Genomic DNA, 14,879 nt, shown 5'->3' with positions numbered 1-14,879 from the left:
GTTTTAGCTCGAAAAAGAAATGCAGTAACTAAAATTATGCCAATAATATTCCATAATAGGGTATCCTATTAGATTTGTAATTTAATGCCAGTTTTTTAAACTATTGATTGCTCCTCAGACTGGGACCTATGTACCTACCGACTTTTACACTCAAATACAAATGTTTTATAACACCAATAAGTTCCCCTTAAAAATAATTCTCCCACATAAAATTTCAGCGCATAAGATTGAATTGAATTGAATTTATTTATTTAAAGAATAATAATTTATCATCAAAGAGCACGCACAACTCACAGTAGCATAATCGATCAATTCATTCATACATTTGGTTTAATATATTTTGCCCTAAATAAAGTAAAAAAATAGACAATACTGTATTGCTTATTCCCTTACGAATGTATAGCAATCATACAATATTTTATGTATTTTTGTTTCTTAACTACATTACTCAAAACATATTAATTTATATTTATTACAATTTCTTTATAAATATCTCTATTTTTAGCTGCTTCCCATAATTCTGCAACATTCATATTCCCGTTCAAAGCCTTATATTTCGTAACCATGATACCTGCTTCCAGAACGCATTGTTTCGTTCAGCTTTTCCTTCCACTATTAATTGTAACTTGTAGTATTTGATGTTTCTCATGATATGTCCAAGATAAGCTGTCTTTCAACGTTTTATTGTTTGTAGAAGTTAACGTTCTCGATTAACTCGTCGTAGAACCTTCTTCCGCAATTTCTAAATTTTGTTTTGGTAGTTCTCTCATACTTGACATAACATTTAAGGATAATACTTAACAAACAATTTGGCTGTATTTAAAGGGTAATCGTTAAACTTTTAGTCAATAGTTCAACAATTAATCCAGTGTTCCCTTTTTAATTTCCTTCTGAGTGCGATTTTTATTTTGAAAAAGTATTTGAATAGTATTTCCGGACGATATACTGAAAGTGATGAAATAATTAATAAAAAGGAAAAGAAAATCACTTCATATTGCTAAAATGCCCGGAGAAGAAGGTTCCACTATAGTTTTTGTTTTATATTTAGAGAAAACTTTGAAATAGCTTGGAAATATGAGTTATCAAATGAAGTATCATTGTGCGTGTACAAAAAGTAAAAAAACGACGCTTTTCAGAGCTCATCGCGGCAAATATTTGTTTATATGATGATGTAGAATCGTATCTCCTTTCATTCGGTGTTAAAAATTTATTTGAAACAATTTTTTTAAATTAATCTCCAATATCGATATCAGTTACCCCATTGTACGGCGTCTAAAAATCTTAGGAGCAATGCTATCTACTAAAATGCATTTATACTGAACATTTCAATCTTTGTTTTGTCTTTTGAAAACTTCAGTTTCCCGTATAATTCATTCGATGGTTAGTAAGCTGATAAATTTTACTCAAGTATAATAATTTACGCATAAAAGTTTTTACAAAGCAAATAAGGCATCCAGAAAAATATCACAGACTCCTGATAGGTCGGGAGAATGAAATGTAATGTCGTACTAATTTAATTATAAGCAGACCAAATGACAGCTATGCAATCGAATAATTAAACCAATCACCCATAAGTAAGGGAGTAAAAACATATACATACATACATATGTGCGCAGTTTATTTTGGGTTTGTGTTTATGCCTGGATGATGTGCCTGTTCTACGAAATAGTTCAACAAATCAATAATTTAAATTAAAGAAATATGGTGGGAACTGCCTCTGGTAGCATAAATTACTTGTAATCTTTCCCATCGTCATATGTATGTATGTATTATATTCATATACAAGAAGTCACTCAAAAGCCCTTATAACACAGGCCACATTGCTTGTGCATACAAGATTTGTAAGTTTTTACACTTCATCTATAAGTTATACGGGTATATATAAAAATACTCACATATTTATTCTCATATAAGAAACAGGCATTCTATGAACTTAATATTGAAAAATCTTTAACTCAAAATACTTAATAGCTCAAGTCTAACTTAATATAAAGAGTTCGCGCTGTACAGCTAACATCTAATGGAAACCGGTTGCTACTTGCATTTACATTATGAAATACAGTAGGTTCTGTTTTTATGCGGCTTTTTTTATGCGGTTTTGAAATAGTGCGGTTTTTTTTTTTAATTAATATACAAAATGCATGTCGACCTATCGGGAATTGTACATATAAAAAGGATTCTAAACCAGCTAAGCAAAAACTCATCACAGATTACATCAGAAATGCTAACCCTACAAGTATGGAACCGCCTGCATAACTATCTAGATCAGACGTGTACATTTCCTAAAGTGCCGAAAGTGATTTTACGCCAAATCCTAAACGAACGCGCAACATGTGGGTATTGTCTGATTCTATTTCTGACTTAAATTTATTTTTCGATTCTGACGTTTCTTAAATAAAGATATAATTTTCAAAAATACAATATTTTGTTTATGCGATTTTATTTAGTTATTTCAGATTCATGCGGTCTATGGAACACATCTATAGTTATAATATGGGACTAGTGCTCTTTTTTATGCGATTTTATTACATTATTTTAGATTTATGCGGTTTTAGCATTTGAAACGTATCTATAGTTTTACTATAGAACTAGTAGCTTTTTTTATGCTGTTTCTTGCGGAACGTATCTACCGCATAAAAACAGAACCTACTGTATACAGAGTTAAACCCCATACAGAAATAAGCGACAACAATGGCACCTGCTTTACGCATTTATTGATGAGATTACTCGTATTAACATAATGTCCAATTGTAGGCATAAAGAGCTACTTTTAAGTGAATTTAAAAAAGACATTTCGGTAAAGATTGTATGACTTTTGTTGACAACAAATACAAAAGTGTCCCATTTCCACTGAATCCGTTGAATGTATAAGTATATATCTTTATTAACAGAAGGAAGAGTCAAATGTCTGGCAACTGTCAGTGCATGTGTTTGTATTTTAAATGCATATGAATTTAAACTGGGTATTTATTGAAGCGTACAACTTTCATTTCTGCTCAACTTGAACCTCTACTTTATGATAAGAATTGTTAAAAAATTATTAAGGCATCCGGTCTATTCACTCTCCACATTCTACTGTACACAACGATATACAAGAATGTTCGTACATAAAAATGTATATAAGTTCAGTCTTATTACAATTAATCGCACTTAAATGGGCTATCTGATGCATAGAATTTCAACGGCGCTTCCTCGTATTTGATTCACATTTCAGTTTCTTCCAACTTACTAAAGTTTGTTTGCCTAAAGATCTATGTACCCTAGGTTGGATTAGTTGGTAGGCCCTAAAGGAGAGCCTCGCTTGGACAAATAAATTGAGAGGTAACCAAGGCAACCGTCACTATCTACTTGCGCAGGCGAACCAAATAAACGGTACTATATTAAGCTAGCTATCCCAACAGTTTTTTGTAACTACGACATGGCAATCATTTAAACCGTACAGTAAAGAAAATGCGACCGAAATAGAAGTCATTCCCCGACTAATTCTGAATCACTATCAGTAATCTGAAAGTAAGGGGAATGAGCAAAAATGTAAACATGTAACATTTACACTCAAGCAAATACCATACATGTCCAGCTGTTGTTTTGAATAGCGTAACCATTCCCCCAAGATAACAACGCTGAGGTAAACAGTCATACACTTTGATAGATAGACCTGGCTGAAAAGGCACATTCTGGCCAAAAAGTAAGGGGGGATCAAATTGCTTTGGTTTTTCTGACAGATCATTCGTGACTACTGTTGAACTAATTACATAATTTTTTCAGTATTCATTGACATTTCATCATGGAAAGACTTACGCCTCAACATAGTTTACAAATCGTACAATTGTATTACGACAATCGACGCTCTGGTGTTCAGTGATGAGGCCAAGTTTTAGCTTACTGGCTTTGTCAATGAGTAAATTTGGGCTAAAGAGCAGCGCGAAGCCCTTCAAGAGCAGCCATTACATCCATTGAAAACAACCGTGTGGTGCGCCCTATGGACTGAAGGAATCAATGGTACATATTTCTTCAAAGACGCAATGTAACAGTGAATGGCGAACTCTATCGCGCCATGATAAACGACTTTTTGACGCCGGAAATTGGAGCCCGTGATCTCCACAACGTTTGTTTCCAACAAGACGGCTCTACTTGCCATATAACCAATGATCTCGAATTAATAGATTCCTGAGCTTATTTTTTAAATCTTCCAGCATGAAACTCCAAATCAAAGAGTTCTATTGTATACCAAGGTGGATCCCTATTTCTATACAAGGAGTCTAAAAATGTTAGTTCTAGTTGGACAAATACGGTTACTGCTCAAACACAATCCTTGGATTAGGAGCACGTGAGTTATACCTTTTCTAAGGCTTAACAAAAATGTTCATCACCCACTTACAATGCTGAAGATTGATCTAAAGGATATTCATTCTGGAATATTTTTACGTCAATGATCTTGCTATAAAGGACAAGTGCCCCTACATCTCTATCCTTTTGACTCCGCTATCGAGTGAGCAGGCTGCTGTCATTTCGAAGAGAAGTTAGACTGACTATTTTTCAGTTGTGCATTAGAAGATCCGGGTTACAGAAACGGATAGTATCGGGTGGATCGCACACGCGAAAACAGCTTCCCGCTTGGCACTCTTCCAACCCAGTGCTATTACAGCCCCATACATGAAGAAGATCCGGGTTACAGAAACGGATAATATCGGGTGGATTGCACACGCGAAAACAGCTTCCCGCTTGGCACTCTTCCAACCCAGTGCTATTACAACCCCATACATGAACAACGACTATTCGTTAACATCAGCAATTCGGTTGAGCAATCTACAACACCATCCGACATATTTATTCTACCCAAAAACTAAGGACTTCTTCCCCGTCCATAAAATGCTTCTTCATCGACAAATGTTAAATAAGGCGAATTGGTAATTGATGACTTGGCATACTTCTGTCTGCCCGATATTCTGTTCCAACGTTCGGTCGAAATATGATAAACGAACATTGTAGTGATTCCAACTTAACGTAAAAATCGTATATTCAGAATGTCATGATTTTTGACGGAATATCTGTGCAGGATTATCACGTATGAATTTTACTGAAGGGAGCGCGGGTATATAAAGTTCGGTTGAGACCGAGTTTAGCATTTCCTTTCTTGTTTTCTTATCCTTGAAGACTTCATCTTCAATTTCATTCGTCGCTCGAAAACTCTTTAAGGTTAGTATGTATGTAATATTCCCCTCAGGCGGCCATAATAAAAGTCGTATTTGGCACACATAAAAATAAGTATTATAAGGAAAGACAAGTATTGCAAGAATCACCATACCATCAAATTACTCTATACATCATCTGCTAGGCCTCATTTGAAATATGCTCTTTTTATTTGGAGATCATGTCGTCAGCAAGCTATCAATAGAATCGAAGTGTGCAAAAAATGTTTCTCAAATATGCCTATTCAGCCTCTGAACTTTATTGATCCCATGCCATCATATTCTGCTTGTCTCATGCTTACAGGTATAAGTACCAAGTTCCCAGAAATTCGTAGGTTTATACTGTGTGTGTCCTTTAATCAAAATATCAATACTGGAGTCATTGATTGTACCTATGTACTTGCTGGAAAAGATTCGATCTTTTAGAATTTATGGAGAAAGCTTTAAAACTAAGTATACATGAATTAAATGTCATTAATAATGATGTTCTAGATTTTTCTCTTTCAAGAGTTGATTTTTCAAATCTTTTGTTTTTTATATTATAGTAGATATAGATGTTAAATATATGTAGTTTAGTCCAAGTTACAACACATTTATAATGAATGGTTTCGATATCGTGTAATATTTAAAAAATGGAAGGTGCCACACCTTTATAAATACCGCCCACTTTTCATAAATATTAAGGCATTGGCATATTATGCATCCGTGCCGAATCCCATTACTTTACCATAAATGATTTCCAAACTATGCTATATTTAAACCTGGCTTGTGTGGGAAGTGCCTCGCCCCATTTACCAATATCTTCCATTTTTTGGCGTTATTAAAGTAGTGATATTTTAAACATCTCTGCGAAATCATAATACTCTACCATGAATGATATCGAAACTATGAAATAATACCAATGCCGCCCAGTTTTCGGAATTGTACCAAATTTAAGTATTCCAATGTTAAAAAAGCCCGCCGTAGCCGAGTGGGTTGGTGCGTGACTACCATTCGGATTTCAGAGAGATCGCAGTTCGAAATGGCAAAGTGGCGAGTGTATTTCTGCCATGAAAAAGCTCGTCACAGAAAATATCTGCCGTTCGGAGTTGGCTTGAAACTGTAGGTCCCTCCATTTGTGGAACAACATCAAGACGCGCGCCACAGAAAGGGCGTATGCGCCAATTGTATATATACAATATATATATATATATATATATATGGGGCATTCTTTCTGAACGTGAGACCCCCTGCCCCCAGAATAGATTTTGACGAAAAGAGGTCTATGAGGGCTTAAAATGTAGGTAATTATGTTTACTTTCGAAAGCAAAGTGGCACTTCTTGAAATTCAAAATGGCGGATCCAATATGGCGGATTCAATATGGCGCAATTTTGCAGTTCGTGCATCAGATTTATGCTATTTCGTGTTTTCTTTATTTATTTTTAAGTAAAATTGTTGCATTGGATTTAATTTTACATATTTCCAAGTTAATTATTTATTTTTAATGGTCACTGATTATTCATCACATTTTTTATCATCAGTTCATAGCATAAATCTGATGCACGAACTGCAAAATTGCGCCATATTGAATCCGCCATATTGGATCCGCCATTTCGAATTTCAAGAAGTGCCACTATGCTTTCGAAAGTAAACATAATTACCTACATTTTAAGCCCTCATAGACCTCTTTTCGTCAAAATTTATTCTGGGGGCAGGGGGTCTCACGTTCAGAAAGAATGCCCCATATATATATATAATATAATATTAAACAATTGATTTGTGTGGGAGAAGCCACATTTCCTTATTTTAAATAAATTTTACTATGTCAAAGTTGACAAGTTTCATTGCAATCCGATGATTGCTTTGGCGGCTTTTAAAATAAGTACAAACAAACAAATATTCAATTTTATGTGAAATAAGTAAATAAATCAATGAATCAATGAATACATACATATATACTGTATTTAAACACTGCTTTACAAATAAGAATCGAGCGCAATTAGGAAAAATGAATTTTCTCCGCTAATTGACAATTTTGTTTACAGCACACGTATCTTTTGTTGAAGAGCTCATATGTAACTTCTACTCAAATATGAACGAGACGGTATCAATAAAACGGTCCGCGGATGACATATGGCAAAAATAAATTTTTTGTTGTCAGTAAACGACGAAAACATCGGAAAAGTAAAGGAAATTGTGCTTGAAAATCGCATAAATCGCAAAATCGGTTTACGCTGAATATTATTTAGACGTTTTAAATCGTTTGCGCACATTCGTCTTAAAAGGAAGGAATTGTAGGACAACAAGTCATGGTTCTTGCATCACGATAATGCACCAGCTCACACATCACGTCTTGTTCGCGATTATTTGAACAAAAATAATGTTAATATCGTTCCGCAAGCCCCATATTCGCCTGATGTGGCTCCATGTGACTTTTTCCTGTTTCCCAAGCTCAAGTTGCCGCTCCGTGGAAAACATTTTGAGACATTTGAAGTCATAAAAGAGAATTCGAAGAACACACTCGAGCTTGACTTGCTTACAGTAGCACAGAAAACAAACTATGTGACATATCACGCTGAAATTTGCCATGTAAGCTTATAACAGTCCTACCCAAAAAAAAAATTTATTTTTGCCATATGTCATCCGCGGACCGTTTTATTGATACCGTCTCGTTCATATTTGAGTAGAAGGTATATGCACTCTGATATTGAAAAGCGTAAAGAACACTCAATTTAGGGAGTCGGCTGCAGCTCTTCAGAGACGACTCAGCAACAAAATAGTAGGTACACATAAAGTTGCAGCAGATATTTGTCATTAATGAAATGGTCAAGTCTATATACCAGTACATATTTAAGTTGATGGTAGGGGTACTCACCCTGGGGAATGCACATCTGAACACATATAAACTCAATTTATTGGTAATATTTTTATTATATATTCGCGACCATATAATACCTACTACTTATAAAAAAACACAAGAGACAAAAGAGTCTAATAAAAAACTTCTGTGTTATTTTGTCAAGAAATAACCAGATTGAAAGTCAGTCGATTCTCACCAATTCAAAATCAATTTTGTTTAGCTTAGGTATACGTGGAAATGTGAAGAAGAATAACTTACACAAACAACTCATGAATAAATTGCACAACTGCGACATCACACACACAGCGATTCCGTCAAATTCGCTAAAAACAAAGTAGCGATACCACGATCGGCGCCACCTTATTATTCTCTCCATCGGGTGGGGGTGAATTCGTTTCTTAGTGCATAACAGTGTGGTGCGGTTAAACCTCTTTTGATAAATTTATTGAGCCTGATGGTTCGGCGGCTCTTGCAAAGAATCGTCCTTACAGCCGTGGACTCATTAATAGCACACTTGTCATTGCATACAAAAAGAAAGAAAACACATAGCAGCATAAAAAGTTGGAGCACATAAATAGTATAATCTGAAAATAATTTAAATAACGGAAAATATTAATAAAAATGTTTAATCATTTTTTCACATCTTCTTCCCATGTTTTCCAAAAGATGTTGGCATCTTTCCTTCGGGATAGGGTACCATGCTTTCTGTGTTCCGGCCCACAAATCATCTTTTTTTAATTATTACTTTCGAATTTTATATTCTCAACATTCCATAAGTTTTCTATTGGATTTACTAGTCGGGACTCTGCACAGGCCAATCGAGCACCATAATTCGTCCTCCACGGAGCCCTCTTCACTGTCTTTGGGGTGTACTTACGAAGTATATCCAAATGAAAAAATCGGTAAATTTTACTTATGCGCCCACAATATGTTCTTCACCGTGCCAAAAAAACGCTTCACAGACAGTGGTGTAAGCCTGGAGTTGTGGACTCACTTTTCGGGCACGTACAAAATGTTCTCATCTGAACCCATCATGGTTTCGTCAGTCCGAATAACGTTTTTCCAAATTTAAAAATTTTATCTATGTGAGCTTTTACAAACGCAAGACGAGATCCTTAGTTCGAGTCTTCCTACAAACTTCCTGAAAACATCCAGACCAAATTATTGATTTCTTTCGAGCTTTATTTGTCCCGCGGACTTAAAAGCTTCAGTTTTAATCTTGTAACATAGCCCAGTCAAAACTAATATATGTTTCTCTTGACATCGGCTTGAGCGTGACGAAGAGCTTTACAAGTATATATTATTTTTTCGAGAACGAAGAGTAATTTTCGCTTTGTCGTCATGGGCTACGATTTTCGCTCAAACGTATTGCAAGAGCTATGTTTTCCGATGTGCAGTGTTTACCATATCAGATATTTGGAAAATATCAATCGATTTACAATTATTTAGAATGATAAAATCAGAAAACTGCCAAAATTAAATTCAAGCTTCCAATCGTGCAACAGAATCAAAAATGTGTCCACTCTAAATCAGTATTATGGATTCGAAACGTACGAATTCAATTAAAAGAAAAAGTAATTTTTTACATACATATTAGGGTGGTCCAAAAATGCATGGGAAAAAATTTATATTAAAATTTTTATGCTGCCGCCCCCCATAATGGTAAAGAATGAAAAATAAAAAGACCCGTATTTTTTTTTTTTTAATCAGACCATATTTAATGGTGCCGCCAGGGCTTTGAAATATCCCATGTATTTTGCATGGGAAAAAAATACTTTTTCGTAGATTTCATGTAAAAACCTGGAAAATGAATATATTTTAACCGGATACCTCAGTTTCTCTTCATAATTGGTCAGGGAATAACAACCAATTATGAAATAATTATTTTTTTTGTATTAACTATTTTTTATAGAACCCCAAAAAGCCCCCATAAAACGAAAATCTAAGAAAAAATCGAAAAACAATATTTTATATTACTTTTATGAAAATAGTTAATACAAAAAAATTAATTATTTCATAATTGGTTGTTATTCCCTGACCAATTATGAAGAGAAACTGAGTTATCCGGTTAAAATATATTCATTTTCCAGGTTTTTACATGAAATCTACGAAAAAGTATTTTTTTTCCATGCAAAATACATGGGATATTTCAAAGCCCCGGCGGCACCATTAAATATGGTCTGATTAAAAAAAAAAAAATACGGGTCTTTTTATTTTTCATTCTTTACTATTTTGGGGGGCGGCAGCATACAAATTTTTTTTGGATCACCCTAATACATATGTATGTAAATATAAACTTCATCACTGAAATCATTACAATTTTCCAATTTAAATCAAGTGCATGACAAAAAAATCAAGTATAAATTAGTTTAAAATTTGTGCTATTTATGTATCATACTATACTTAGGTAGTTCTTCCACCAAACAGTTTTTTGTAACTACGACTTGGCAATCATTTAGACCGTACGGTAAAGTAGATGCGACCGAGTTAGAAATAAAATTTGTGCTATTTATGTGTCCACAGGAGTAAATAACTTGTTGACGCTTATTGCTTTTTAAGAGTCTCAGTATTCAGCTTAAATAAATAAACCCGTAAACGAGCTCATGCAGAAGCTCAGGTAATACTCCCGCCATCCACGGTTCTCCACTTCCGTAAACTAAATAAGCGTAATTTTAATACCACAAAAAATATTTTTTCTCGAGTTATTATATACATATTAGTGCACTATTTACGTACATATGTATGCATATGCGTATACCTATGATATATGTGTAACTCTGCTTAGTGAAAATCACGTCGCTCATTTGCTGCAAGAGCGGAGTAAAAACATAACATACTTACATACATATGTATGTCTGTATTTTCATGTAAGGAGATACTTCTCGCCATGTCCGAGGAGATTGCAGTTATTTCTGCATACTTAACCAAAAACAATTTATTTTGGATTATGATACAATTGAAGCGATATGTATGTATATGGGTGTGTAGGATATTGACGTGTATGTAAATATCGTTGCAGGATTTGGGAAAAAAACTGTACCTATACCTACACTCACCTGTACATACATTTCTCTTGTTGTGTTCATAAAAGTCTGAATTTGTGGGACAAACTTCAGGAAGGAACGATGCAAAATTAAACGGAAACATCTGTACATTTGCAAGACAATATAAAAACATGATTTCAGAAAAAAAGATTATTTTAGAATACATACCGGGTGGCGAAAACCAAACAAAATTTCTAAACACCGGAAAAAATCAATATACTCGCTGCGTCGGCGGTAAATAAAAACCAAATTTGTGATTACAAATTAAGGCAAAATAGGGCGGTCGCTATTTCATTAAGATGTATTACTAATTCACTTACAGGTATTATGTACTTTAATACATATTTTAATTTTTACTTATCTTATGTACTACAAATAATTTTAAAAGTTTAAAGCCTGCCGAAGCAACCCGGGACATTTGCGACGGGTATGAGGAACGTGTCATAGGAGAGTCCACAGCACAGATATCGTTTGCAAAAGTTCAAAAATTACAACTTTGACGTCTGAATTCGAATTTTTCATCTAAAGAAGATCATGATATGATTGTGTTTGGTGGGACTTGGAGGGCATGGTGCACTGAGAAATGCTCGAAAAGAATGCCAGGGTCAACACGGAGCTCTATATTGCCCAGCTATATCGCATGAATGAGACTATTCAACTGAAAAGACCTCATCGACATGGTCAAACCATACTCCTTCACGGCAACAAAAGGCCCCATGTTGCACAAATGGCCAAAGCCGGACTCCAAGAGCTCGAATGGGAGGACCTTCAGCATCCGCTGTATTCTGCGGACCTTGCACCGGCCGATTACCATCTTTTCCGCTCCCTGTCAAATTATAAGCAGAGCGATACCTTCGATAACAAAGAGGTCCTTAAAAATTGGCTCTGCAACTTCTTTGACACAACACCAGGTAATTTTTGGCGGAACGGCATCAACAAATTGGGCGCGGGGTTTGAAGAGGTTATAAGCAGCTACAGCGAATATACAATTTATATAATTATTGTCCTTCGTTTAAATAAAAGCCTTCGGTAAAAACGCTACGAGCTTATTCCCCAACCCAATAATAAATTTCAGTCAGGAAAATACATTTTTTATTAGCGTGCTCCACCTTTTGAAAAATATTCATGTAGTCCTCTAGTATTTAATTTGTAGTTTGACTTAAGGTACATCAAGGTTGACATACGACGCCTGACGACTATCAAAACAGAATGAAATCAATTTCATTCGCCGAAGCCGGATGATTTAGCGCCATGTGGTAACTAAACCACGTGCTTGTGATTATTTGCGGAAACGGTTATGCACACATGCTCGTACGTACTATAGATATGTATGGCAAGCGCTTGTTTGAAAGGCATCGTTTTAATTAAAAATGAAAAGGGAGCGAGAAACGCCCGCCACCAGCGCACATTTGCACTCAAAGGAAATCTAAAATTACAAATTGGGGCTCTGATATACGCTGCGCGTAAACGACAACACTTTCCTGCTTTATGTGTGATATGATCGCGAAGATGAAGGCTTAATTAATGTTGAATGAACACAAATATTGCGTAAAACACACATTTAGAACGACATAATGTGGGTACAGGGAAATACGATACGCCATCTAAATGGTGGAGACGAAAGTAAAATCTCTGCACCATCGAAATTAACCCATCAACACATGCCGCACGCGTCATTTCGACAATTACTTGTGGTGAATGCCATAGATGAAGAACAACATCGCCGGCCGCAAACACAAAAAGGGATAACAATCCTATTTACTCGCTGTTAGTTAAATAAACAAATAAATTACGGGTTACAAAATATAAGGTATTATTATTGTTGAAGTTCGCCGTGATCATATGATAGAAGATCGACAACAAGCATCTAAAAAGCAATCAAATTCAATGAAAAGGTTATGAGGTTCATGGAGACACCAAGAAGAAACGAGGGCATAGAAGAAAATATGGAGAAAATAAAAAAAGAAGACGAGAACACAAAACCATTAATTTGCAACATATTATATAAAGAGTGAGTGAACAAGGGCACTACTTTGAGAATAACCATAACCGATCTCAGAGAGAAATAATAAAAAATTAAAAGTAGCAATGGAAGTGGAAAGGTGATGAATTTTAGTGCTGGGATAAAAACTTAACCCTTGCGGGTTGAATGGAAGCACAAGCGGATATTAAGTGATTAGATTACTTCACCGCAGAGCCCAAATTTAGGGGTAATTTACGAGCATTGCCGCGCCTTCACGGACTCAAAAGTGTGGCTGAGTGTAACAAAGGGGAAGGGTGCATCTTTGAGCGGGAAGAGGTTTTTCATTATTCTCATGTGTTGTTGCATTGTCGGAATGTGTTTATTACGTATGCGCGACAGGCAATCATTCAGCCATGCTTAAGCAGCTTGCAACCTGTTTGGCTGCCAATGAAGATATAAAGAGTTGTGGCCACCCATAATTTATTTACCGCTTTTGCCGGGGATCGAATTCTTTCACCTTACCCTTGCTATTAAATTTGTAAATTGTCCCATAGGTATGTGGAATCATGCGGCAAGTGCGTAACTCGATGAAGTGTTTGAACCCCATTTGTATATTTTGTGGAGACCACGGTTCCCAGGGTTAAATGGCACATTAAATATGTTGATCGGGTGTCAAATTAAACAATCGTCATACGCTGGTAAATAGACCGTCTTTTCTTTGAGTTTGTACCGACCATCATATTCTGTAGCAATGGTGCAGAGACGTACATATGTATGTGATTTATGTATATATTTTGATAGCTGTACTGGTACAACGATATTCAAATTCATACTTATTTATAGTTAAACAAAAATACATATCTATGTATGTATCTATTTCCATTTATTTATAATTATTAATTTAATTATTTATTTTTAATAGCCTTGCCATGTAGAAAAGCATCGATGTTACTTCTTAGTATCACCATAGGCAGCTTTACCACAATCGAGTGCCACACGTCGAAATAATAAAAAGAAATAATTGTAAACAAATCGGAAAAGTGCCAATTATAGTTCCACCAATATTTACAAGCACACATACATGGGTATGTACAACGGAACTTTCTGTCTTCAGGACAAAATATGATTGGTACCTTATTGTTGACTCTGCGTGGAACAGAAAAACAGACCCAAGCAAACAAAAACTCGTTTTTCACAATTTTTCACATAACCGCAAACTTCACATCTTGTTGCGAAAGGATTTTACGGCACTTCAAAAAGTGTGCAGTCGCAGCCATTTCATTTTTCATTAAATTTCCCTATTCTCGTGTTAATTCGTATGTATGTACGAGCATAAAACGTTTACCTTGACTATTTGATGTGGAATGAATAAATGCAACAAAACAAAAACCAAAACAAACAAATTGTTAAATATTTGAATGGAGATAAACAGGTTAAACATCCAAGAAGAATGGCGAAAAGATAAACATCCTTTTACAATTTGTGTTACACGATTTCTGTTTGCTAATTTGAATTGTGTTTTTATTTAATTTCTCATTGTGTTACGTCTTTTCGAGTGTGAGTGAGATTTGTGGTTGCATAACGTTGCATGTGGCCCATAAAGTGTTGTGTGCGTGTGAAATTATTTGCTTAGTTTATCGTTTGCTTTCTTTATTTAGGAACAGTGATCATGGCAAGGAAATCATTCTTTGTTTGAAGTTTGAAGGTATTATTTTTATTATTATTATTATTTATTAGAGCAATATGAAATATAACACTAATTGATAGAGCACACTAGCTATTTAGGCCTACGGTACTATTGTTTTAAATATAACTTTATATGCTATTTTACACGTATAGAAAA

At 35.0% G+C, this 14,879-nt stretch overlaps 1 long non-coding RNA gene across 1 annotated transcript in view; it reads left to right on the top strand.

Moving 5' to 3' along the window:
• LOC129245716 (uncharacterized) overlaps positions 1–14,255 on the top strand; it is a 61,593-nt gene extending 47,338 nt beyond the window's left edge. The window contains exon 4 of the long non-coding RNA XR_008582428.1: positions 13,959–14,255. This is a non-coding gene — a long non-coding RNA (uncharacterized LOC129245716). The remainder of the gene's footprint in view (positions 1–13,958) is intronic.
• Positions 14,256–14,879: the final 624 nt, after the last annotated feature.

The sequence above is a fragment of the Anastrepha obliqua genome, chromosome 4, assembly GCF_027943255.1.
Source record: "Anastrepha obliqua isolate idAnaObli1 chromosome 4, idAnaObli1_1.0, whole genome shotgun sequence".
Classification (NCBI taxonomy): domain Eukaryota; kingdom Metazoa; phylum Arthropoda; class Insecta; order Diptera; family Tephritidae; genus Anastrepha; species Anastrepha obliqua.
Note: the sequence above shows the minus strand (reverse complement) of the source record. Positions and strands in the feature narration are given on the sequence as shown.